The following is an 11466-nucleotide window of genomic DNA, read 5'->3' as shown; positions in this document are numbered from 1 at the left end:
GACCTCTTTTGAGATTTTCGATTTAGATTGGGTTCTCGAATTTAAAGATTTTTTTGTTAGGTCAACTCAACATAACCCGAATTTGGTTTGAATTAATATATATAATAAGTTAGTTTTTTCATATTTCACGGCTCTTTCTCTCTATCTCTTTCTCCCATCCTAGTTGCTCTTTCTCCCACTAGTTTCCCTTTCGCTGTTTCAAAATAAAATAAGATAACCAGATGAACTAATCCAACCGAACCTGAACATTTAAAGATTCAATAGGAGATCTCGTTTGAGTCTTCTAAATACTCAATCCAACCAACTCAAATTTTTAAATTCGATCTAAAAGATCTCTTCGACCCAACTCAATTCATGTACGGTCGTAAGCGCGAAGAAGAGAGAAGAAAAAAAGAGAAAATGGATAAAGTTGGAGGGGAGTTTTGGTTGGGTGAAAGTGAGAAAAGTGGGGAAGGTGGCTAAGTGGGCATGCAACCCAGCAACCAAACAATGGGGGATTAGAGGAGGATATAATTAATTAATTAATTAGGTTTTTGCTTTGAGGCATCATCTTCTTCACTTCAATTTTCACAAAAAGCCACTTCTTCTGTTGGGTACATACTCACATGACCCCTTTTCCTTTTTTTTTTTTTTTGGTTTCTATCTTCTTCCTTTAATTACTCATCCCATGTGCTAACCCCTTATGCCTCCTGGACCTGTCTATTTTCTCTATTTTCTTTATTATTTATTACATCCCCCCTCCTTAAATATTATATATTTACCTTTCTTTCAATCCCAAATATTATTTGTGGTATATCTTGAAATTTGTGCCAACAATTTCATCAGATGTAAAGATGATTCAATCTACCCTTTTAGTTTAATCATTAGTCTCACGTTTGAGTAGTTATTATAATTTGGCAAACACATAATACGAGTGGAAAATAGTTAATACTATAACAAAAGGGTTTTGAAATAATATTTAATGTGCTTAGAACCTCAAATATGGAGTGAGTTATAATAACGCACTCCACCAACCTTAAGTTAGTGGCTCTAAACATCCCTTTAAGTTGTGATTATAGGGTTAGAATTTTGCTGTTTTATTTTGATCCTTTGAATTAGTTATGTTGAAAAAAAAGAGTGATGTGGTCTAACCAAAATTTAAAATGTTAATGAAATACAGGGGTCTCATTTTAAGAAAATGTGTTGATGGATATTTTTGGAAAAGTTACTAAAGAAATTGAATTAATAAATAAATATTTTACAGTTTTTAAACAAATTAATATGTATATGACTTATATTAGATTTATATTAACGATATTTTGTTATTGGCTTTTATGTTTTATGGATTTTTTTTTATAATATAACGAAAATATCAATTCACTTCTAATCATGTTGATATTGAAGTTATGAAAATATGGATATGTTAGATGAAAATTTAATACAATGAATTTAATATCTATATGTTTTGATGTGTATTAAATATTTTGTTTTGAAAATTTGTGTTATGTTTCAAATATGTATCTTAACCAACTAAGTTGACAAGAGATTTTTTTTTATCTTTTGTGCTTTTTCATTCAAATGAAAATAAAATTCATAATTTACCTACTAATCTAATTTCATACAAAAGAACGTAACACTAATAGCTTATTTGATCTTGTTTAATCTATTAGACAGGATAGCATCATTTTGCAATTTGATTTTAGTAATGAAATGTTAAGGTTTGTTCAAAAAAAAAAAAAAAAATTAAGAGCCTATTTGGTGTTTTTTTTTTTTTTTTTTTTTTTTGAATTTTTATTGAGAAAAAAATAAAGTAATATGCTTTCCAAATGTGTTTTTTTTTCCAAAAGAAATAGAAATGTTTAAAGTAAAAAAATTATTTTTTTAATACAATAAAGATGGAGATTGAACCGTAAAACTCTTGATCAAAAATACATTTATATATCAGTTGAACTATGATTACTTTTACATAATTTAATAATTTATTGTTCTTAGTTCTCTTAAATTTTAGATTAAAAAATAAAAGGTTACTTTACAATATACTTTTTTCACTTTATAAATATATATATATATTTTTTTTTTGTGACAAAATAGAAAAACACTACCAAACATAATCTATAAATATTTTGAACAATAAATGGGGTCATAAAAGAAAGGGTATGTAAAGAAGCAAAGATAATAGCTGCAAAAGAGCAAGTAAAAATCTAATTTCTAATTTTTAATTGTCAATAATTAAAATGTGGTTCTTTTAGCATTTAAGATACTATACATTTATTTATTACAGAAGATGAAAATACAATAATTTCCACTAAATCAATAATTACCCTAGTTAAGAACTTGATATAATTATTTGAAAGGTAGGTCAGAGAGGTTCTACCCTAATGAGTCATTATAACATTTGGTTAAAAGTAGATAGATTTTCATCCTCTCAATCTCTCTATATATAAGTAGATTTTTAAAAATAAAAAAATAAATGGAACTATATATACGAAATAACAAAAGTTAATCTTCTTTGATTAGAGACGGATATAAAATCTAATAGTGATAGAAACTTATAGAAGTTTATCATTGTACTATATGATAGGCATTGATAGACAATGTTCTTTTTACTATTTCTGTAAATAGTTTGACATTTTCTCTATAAGTAAAAATTTTCTATATATATATATATATATATCCAACCATAATATGTTTCTTTTAACAATTAAAATGAAATTTAAATTGAGCTGATGCATCATTTGTGAATTTTATCTTATCGTAGTACAATATAACACTAAAGATAGACATATATATAAAGTAATTAATAAAAAAAACATATAACAAGAATAATAGTATGTACTAAATATATCCATTTTTTTATTTGAGCAGAGTAAAATTTTTGTAGTTATAACATATCATGTACCTATTTTGACAAGGTACATGATTGTGTTTGTTCATAGATTTAACCTTGAGTGTAAAATATCGAATGTTCTTTTTTTTTCCGAAAACAAAAGCAAATTCAAGGAAATTTAGATATGTAATGAGAAATTATTGTAAAGATATGGGGAGGTTCGTTATTTTTTAAAAATTTATATATACCTAATAAAAAAATATAACTATAATAGGTAGCACTTTTAAGGCTAATAATTATGTGAATAGAAATATTTATAAAGAATTATAAATATAGCAAAATCTAACAATGATGACTCCTATTAATGATAGATTCTATCGCTAATAGAATTACCACCAATAGACTCTGAGAGCTATGTATAAATTTTGTTATATTTGTAAATTCTTGTTCATTGTACTACATTTGTAAATACTTTAGGCTTGATAGTTATATTTGCAATTATCCCTGAAAATAAGGGGAAAAAATTAATTTATACTCCCAAAATTTTAGGAGTTGTATCAGCTTAAGCCATGAACTAGAATTGTATTAATTTAAACTCTAAACTTTTATAAGTTTATCAATTTACACTTTATAGTACGTTTTGTTTTGAAAAAAAACCTTAGGTGAACTTGTAATTATATCAATTAAATAAATGGATCGATTTAGACTCTAAGTCATAAATTTCTTTGAGAATCGCCGTTTTATGCATTTACTCTAATTGTCCATTTTGTCAAAACCAAGATTTGAAGAAGTCTACATGATGGAGTAAACATGCATATGGCGGAAGGAAACAGAATCATTAAGCACTCTAATTACACTTAATTTGAGTTACAAGCTTGTTTAAAATAGTTTTTCACATACAAAGGTTTCGGTTCATTACCTTTGAAAAATTCCACCTTAATCCTTCTGCTCTCCACGAATTTGACCTTCAAATTTACAGTAGACCACCGAAAGAATCTTCTCTAGTATTCTCAACCTTGGATTTGAGTTGTGGATCTCTGAATTGAGAGAGAATTAGAAGAAGTTTGGAGAGGGTTTGGGAGTTCAAAGAAATTTTTTAGAAATTTCCAAAATTTCATAATTTCATTTACTTCAATTTCAAAAATTGAAGTATTTATTCAACATAAACATGCAAGCACTAATTCTTTGAGTCATTTGACACTTCAAAATGGCATTAGAGGAAGTGGGCTAGGTGTTGATTTAGGAAGAAAAATCCACTAAAAAGTCTAAAACTTGGATAAATCCACTAAAACCCATTTTCAAACTTAATTTAATTTAATTGTAACTTATTTAAATTAAACAAAAAAAAATTCTAAAATTGAATTTCTAAGTTGAAATTGATTTAATTTAATTTAATTAATTAATTAATAATTTAATACCAAATATTAGATTAATAAAACACCTAGTTGAAACATGAATCTCTATTCATGTAATCAATATTTAAATATATTAAACTCTCCAATTATGTTTAATTTCAACAAAATTAAACGTTTAATTATATCAAATATAAATATGCAAACCCTAAATTGAAATTGAACACTTCAATATTCAAACTTTAAATTGAAATTTGAACACTTCAAATTGAAACCTCAAACTGAATTTGAACACTTCAAATTCACTCAATATTCTAATCCAAGGTTTAATATGTTACGAGCTAGTAAAGGGACCTTATGAACCTATAGATCATGAGCTCCAACGATTTAAGATTAATTGGCTAAACTCTTTAAACCGAATTAATCAATATTCGTTAACTACCAAAAAACACCACTATAGCTCAGTAGTTGCACTATCTTCATTATAGATATATTTCTATCCACCTAATTTAACCATAATCAATAAATGGACTATTTACAGGTTGTTCGTAATAACGGTTAAGTCTAAAGTTGTTTTACCCCCGAAATTACATCTTACTCCTTAAGTCTCACTGATCCTTTAATGAACAATAGGTTTGTGATCCAATCACTAAACCGAATCCCTCGCGTGCCAATGAGAGGGTGGAACCCCTTGTTCAAGACTTAGAATCGGTATTTAAGAGAACAACCTCTCTACTATCTCTGAATTGGGTGGGAGTGAATTCTGTTTTGCACTCTATGTCCTCAGCTATCTACCCGATCTTACCCCTGAAATGGGAGGTTTATTGAGCCGACATTTTTAAGCCAACCCTCACCTATGTAAATCTAAAGATAATTCCGAATAAACAGAAGTTCATAGTTAACTCAGGATTCAAGTCGAGTTACTTAGGGTATCGATTTGAAACAGTCAGTCTTAAATAGTAAACAACGTTATAAAGTAAGAGTGACTTATTTCTTGGTCCATGTCTTATACAAACTCATTGCATAAGACGCATCCACTCGCATGTCTTTACATAAACGATTCAGGATCACATTGGTTGTACTATCTACAAAGTGAGTCGCATCCGATAGTGTTACCAGAATAAGATACCCAACCTTATTCATATATTATAAACCGTTTTGGCTATTTACTCGAACTTGATCCATTTTTATGTCTCCACATAAAGTTCAAGTATTTATGTAATAGACATGGATCTTAATTTATTGGATTTACATACAAGTACAATTTACCTATTCAATAATAGTTTTATTGAATAAATGTCAATAACATCTTTATTGATAATAGAAAATGTTTAACATTACAAACTGCGAATTTTAAGACATACAACTCAATACTACACACGTTTTAGAGGTAATGTATGGATGATTTCCAAAGGTAATGGTAATGAAGAGTATAAATTGATTGGCTTATGAAAACTTAGGCCATGTTTGGTAACGATTTAGTTTTTTATTTTTATTTTTGAAAATTAAGCCTATAGACTCTACTTCTACTTCCAAATTTCTTCCTTTGTTATCTGACTTTTATTAATGGTTTAAAAAAAAAGCCAAAATTTGAAAATTAAAAAAATAACTTTTAGAATTTTTTTTTTAATTTTAGAATTTGGTTAAGAGTGCAATCATTGTACTTAAGAAAGATACAAATCATTGTAAGAAGTGGGAAGGAAATAGGCTTAATTTTCAAAAACAAAAAACAAAAAACGAAATAGTTACCAAACGGGACTTTAGGAGTTTAATTGACTCAAATTATAAGTTTCACATGATATTGGTCAAACAAAATTTAGAGAAAGGTATACAAATTTAAATTGATACACTTATTAGTCCCGAGATTAAATGGATATAAAACTCCTAAATAAATTTTTTATATATATTAAAAAAAATGGTGGTGGGGAGGTTAGAGAAAAGAAGATGAGATGTAGACAAGTTGAATGAGGTAGAAACATGTGAGGATTGAAACCAAAAACATAGGCATTTAAGACTTATGCCCTCTCACCAGAAGACCACACCCCTACCCTTCTTTCTCAATTATCCCCTTCCTCTCTCTCTTTCTTGGGCTCCACCACACCATTACATCTATTTTTTCTCTCTCTAACCCTAAAAAAATTTCACTTTTAATTCTCACCTTTTTCTCTTTGTTTTGCAATATCCAGCTAGCTCACATAGAGATAAATAATAATTGGGAGGAAATAACGTTACAAGAACTTGAATTTAGGACATCCTAAAGCAACCTATTTTGATACTATCTTAAATCACTGATCGATCAAAAAACTTAAGCTAATGAGTAAAAACAAATTTAATTGTATCATCTAACAACTAGTTAACTTTGGGCATAAAAATGTTTGGAGCTGTTTTGGGCCAGGGTTTTAGGTCTACAAATTTAATTTCTATTTCAAGTACTCTACAATGGTTGGTCAAGCTTGTTTGTTTCACACTATATATATAGTTCTTATCAAATGTAAGTTATATATACATAAAGAATATTTGGAATAGTTTAGTGATGATGGACCTAGAATTTTGATTAGAACGAATTAGAAGTCATAGATCTATAAATTAAATTAGTTGTAATCAAGTCTACGTGTCTGTTGCCAACAAGAGCATAACTCAACTGGCATAGTGCTTGTACTATCGACCTCGAGATCTGAAGTTTGATTCTCCACCTTATACTTTAATTACAATACATTTAAAAAAAAAAAAAAAGTCTACGTGTTTGTTTATTTCCTAATTATATAAATAGGTGAATTATAAGAATAGTTAGAATTTCTAGCTAATGACTTACCTTTCTAATTAAGACTACTTAAATTATTGTTTGAGTTTGGTTGGATTTAAGTTTATCTAAAGCCTAGTTTTATTTTGGTTAAGTAAATTGGACTTGTTTTAGTTGGGGTTTAATTTTGAGCATAAAAATAATACACCATCTTTTTCATAAAGTTATTAAGGAATACTTGACATGAAGTAAAAGGTAGTAAGTAATATTATATACTGAATTTGAAAAATAATATTGCATGTATTTGTCAAAATTCTTACGCGGGTTAAGGAAGTCATAAAAATCATTCCAGAATAAAATTAAGGTCTCATTTGGTATCTATTTGATTTTTTATTTTTTTAAATTAAGTCTATATACACTACTTCTAGCTCCAAATTTCTTCCTTTATTATCTACTTTTTTGCTAATGGTTTAAAAAAACAAGTCGAATTTTGAAAACTAAAAAAATAGTAGCTTTTAAAAACTCATTTTTATTTTTGGAGTTTGGCTAAGAATTCAATCATTGTAATTAAGAAATATGCGAATCATTGTAAAAAAATAGGAGGAAATACACTTAATTTTCAAAAACTAAAAAACAAAAATGAAAATGATTACCAAGTAGGACTTAAATAACTCTATAATAAAATTGGAAATGACAATTTTTTTTTTTTTAAAAAAAAAAAGCTTTAGTCGGAGTGAAAAATCAACCAATACAATGTTCTATCTATTGAATTGTTTTTAAATTTAATTATATATATTTGAAGAAAGAAAAGGAAATTTATTTGAAATTGGAGATAGTGGGGGAATAGAACTAGAGAGGGGCTTGTAAGGAAGTGGGCCTTCATGGTCTATGGGCTTAGCTTTTTAGGCACACAAAAAAGCATAGTAAAGAATTTTTCTTCATTTATTTAACCAAAGGTAAGTTGGGAAATGAGCAACTTATATATTTTGTTATTGTTGTAAATTTGAGAAGCACAACCACACACAACAAGAATATAATTATGAAGATAATATACTATAATAATAAAATAAATTAAACATAATATATGAATTAACAAAATATAAAATAAGAATTTTCTCTAAATTCTCCACTTTCTCCAATTTTCATGAATTTTGCCCAATGTGTCTTTCAAAACCCACAAAATACCATTATTTATAGCCAATTTGATAAATAGGAGGTGGATTACATGGACATTAATAGTGTGTAATCTTGAGACACATGAACAACACATGCGGTAATAGATAAGTAACACATGGCCAATGGACACTAATAATGGGCATCTACATTACACCTAATTTAACATATTTATAATACCCCCCTTAGGAAATATGTCTCGTTAAAATCTTATTAGGAAAAAACCCACTGGAAAAAACTCCTAGTGAAGGAAAAAGAGTATATATTTCATATAATATGATACTCTTAACATATTTACTCCCACTCATGGAAACGTCACTTGAGATCTCTGAGTCACTACATTCCAATGTTGTGCACCACTTTTCAAAGATTGTGGTAGGTAATGCCTTTGTAAATAAGTCTGTCAGATTATCTTTCGAACAAATTTGTTGTACAGTGATGTCGAAAAGTTTCTGTGAAATATGTTTTGTTCTATCTCGTTTAATATATTCTCCCTTTATTTGGAATATGCATGTTATGTTGTCTTCGTATAATATCGTTGGAAGATTTTTACTAGAAGACAAATCATATGTTTTACGAATGTGTTGAGTCATTAATCTTAGCCATTCATATTCTCGACTAGCCTCATAAATTGCAAGAATTTCAACATGATTTGAAAAAGTAGCTATTATGGTCTATTTCACCGATCACCATGATATAGCAGTTCCTCCATATGTGAACAGATAATCTGTTTGATATCTAGCTTTGTGTGGATCAAATAAATATCTAGAATATGCATAACCTATTAGATCAAAATCTGATTTATTTGAATAAAACAAACCTATGTCAATCGTTGCTCGGAGATAATGAAATATATGTTTAATTCCGTTTCAATGTCTTTTTGTTGGAAAATAACTATATCTTGCTAATAAATTTACTGAAAATGCAATATCTGGTATTGTATTATTATCAAGATACATAAGTGCACCAATTACACTAAGATATGGCACTTCAGAAGTAAGAAATTCTTCATCATCATCTCGAGGTCAAAATATATCTTTCTTCACGTCAAGTGAACGAACTTCCATTGGAATGTTCAATGGATGTGTTTTGTCCATATAAAATCTTTTCAAAACTTTTTCTGTATAAGTTGACTAATGAACAAATATCCCATTTGCTAAATGCTCAATTTGCAAGTCAAGGCAAAATTTTGTTTTTTTCGAGATATTTCATCTCAAATTCTTTATTAAAATATTCTATTGCCTTTGAAAGTTCTTCAAGAGTTCTAATTATATTTAAATCATCAACATAGACAATTATAATAGCAAATCCTGACTATGATTACTTTATAAAAATACATAGACAAATTGGATTATTTGATATCTTTCTTTTAACAAATATCCACTCAGGCGATTGTACCACATTCATCCTGATTGTTTCAATCCATATAGCGATCTCTGTAACTTCATTGAATACAATTCCTAGGAATTTGATTTATATGATTCAAGTACCTTAAATCCTTCTGGGATTCTCATATAGATATCATTATCAAGAGATTCATATAAATATGTTGTGATTACATCTATAAGATGCATATTTAGACTTTCATACACAGTCAAACCAATTAAATATCTTAGTGTAATTGCATCCACCACCGGAGAATACATCTCCTCATAATCAATACCAAGTCTTTGTGAAAATCTTGTGCAACTAGTCTTACTTTATATCTTATGACCTCATTATTTGCATTTCTTTTCCTCATAAATACCTGTTTGTTTCCCACAGGTTTGACACATTCTAGTGTTTGGACTACTGGTCCAAAAACCTGACGTTTTGAAAGTAAGTTTGATTCTTCCTCAATTGCTTCTTTCCACTAAAGCCAATCTTTTCTATGTCAACGCTCTTCAAAAGATTTTGGTTCAGAAACCTCATTTTTGGATATAATATCAAAAGTAACATTATGCCCAAAAATGTTATCAATAACTACATGAGTTCATTTCCATCTTTTTCCCGTCATTGCATAGTTTATTGAAATCTCATTATTATATTTATGTATTCCACCTTCCTCATTAGTCATGTCATGAATTTCTTTATGGGTATTTACATCCTCAACGAAGTCTTCTTGACTATTAATTATTTTTCTTTTTTTGAGAATTTTTATTTTTGGAACTCACTGGTCTACCACACTTCTAGCGTGTTCCAGACTCATTAGTGACAACTTACTGTGTTGAGATATCAATTTTCGATGGAACATTTGCAGCTGGTATATGTGACTTAATTACTTTCTTTACATCTATAAATGCATCTGGTAACTAATTTGCTATATTTTGCAAATGAATTATCTTATGAACTTCAAGTTCACATCGATTTGTACGGAGATCTAAATGAGATAATAACGATACATTCCATGTAATCTATTTTTCCAATTTCTTAATTCCTCCCTCAAATGTTGAAAAATTTGTCTCATTAAAATGACAATTAGCAAATCGTGCAGTAAATACATCACCCGTCAAGGGTTCAAGATATTTAATAATTGATTAGGAATCATACCCAATATATATTCCTACCTCATTTGAGGATGCATCTTAGTACGTTGTGGTGGAGCAATTGGAACATATAATGTACAGCAAAAAACTCTCAAATGGGAAATATTTGGCTCATGATCATAAGCTAATTACAGGCGAGTACTTATGATAAGCTATTGGCCTAATGCGTACAACTGACGTTGTATGCAAAATAGCATGTTCCCATACAGATGTAGGAAGCTTAGCTCTCAGAAGTAATGATCTGGCAATTAACTATGAATGATTATGCTAAACCATTTTGTATATGAGCATGAGCTACAGGATGTTCAACACTGATCTCAATTGACATACAATAATTATCAAAAACTTGGGATGTAAATTCACCAGCATTATCAAGACGAATGGTCGTAATTGTATAATTAGGAAATTGTGCTCTTAACTTAATTATTTGAGCAAGTAATCTTACAAATGCAAGATTTCGACTTGATAATAAACACACGCGTGACCATCTATTGAATGCGTCTATTAATACCATAAAATATTTAAATGGTCCACTTGGTGGGTTAATAGGTCCACATATATCACCATGAATTCGTTCTAAAAATGTAGGTGATTCAGTCCCCACTTTGATTGGTGTTGGTCTAATGATTAATTTGCATTGAGAGCAAGCATCTCATGATGATTCATTAAATTGAAGAATCTTCTGGCTCTTCAATGGGTGTCCATTTGAATTCTCAATAATTCTTCTCATCGTTATAGACCCTAGATGACCTAATCTGTCATGCCAAATTGTAAATATGCCTGGATTCATGAACTTCGAGTTCATTGTTGCTTATGTTTCAATTACTCGTATATGAGTATAATATAATCTAGAAGATAGAGCAGACAACT

Source organism: Benincasa hispida, chromosome 6 (genome assembly GCF_009727055.1).
Source record: "Benincasa hispida cultivar B227 chromosome 6, ASM972705v1, whole genome shotgun sequence".
Taxonomy (NCBI): domain Eukaryota; kingdom Viridiplantae; phylum Streptophyta; class Magnoliopsida; order Cucurbitales; family Cucurbitaceae; genus Benincasa; species Benincasa hispida.
Note: the sequence above shows the minus strand (reverse complement) of the source record.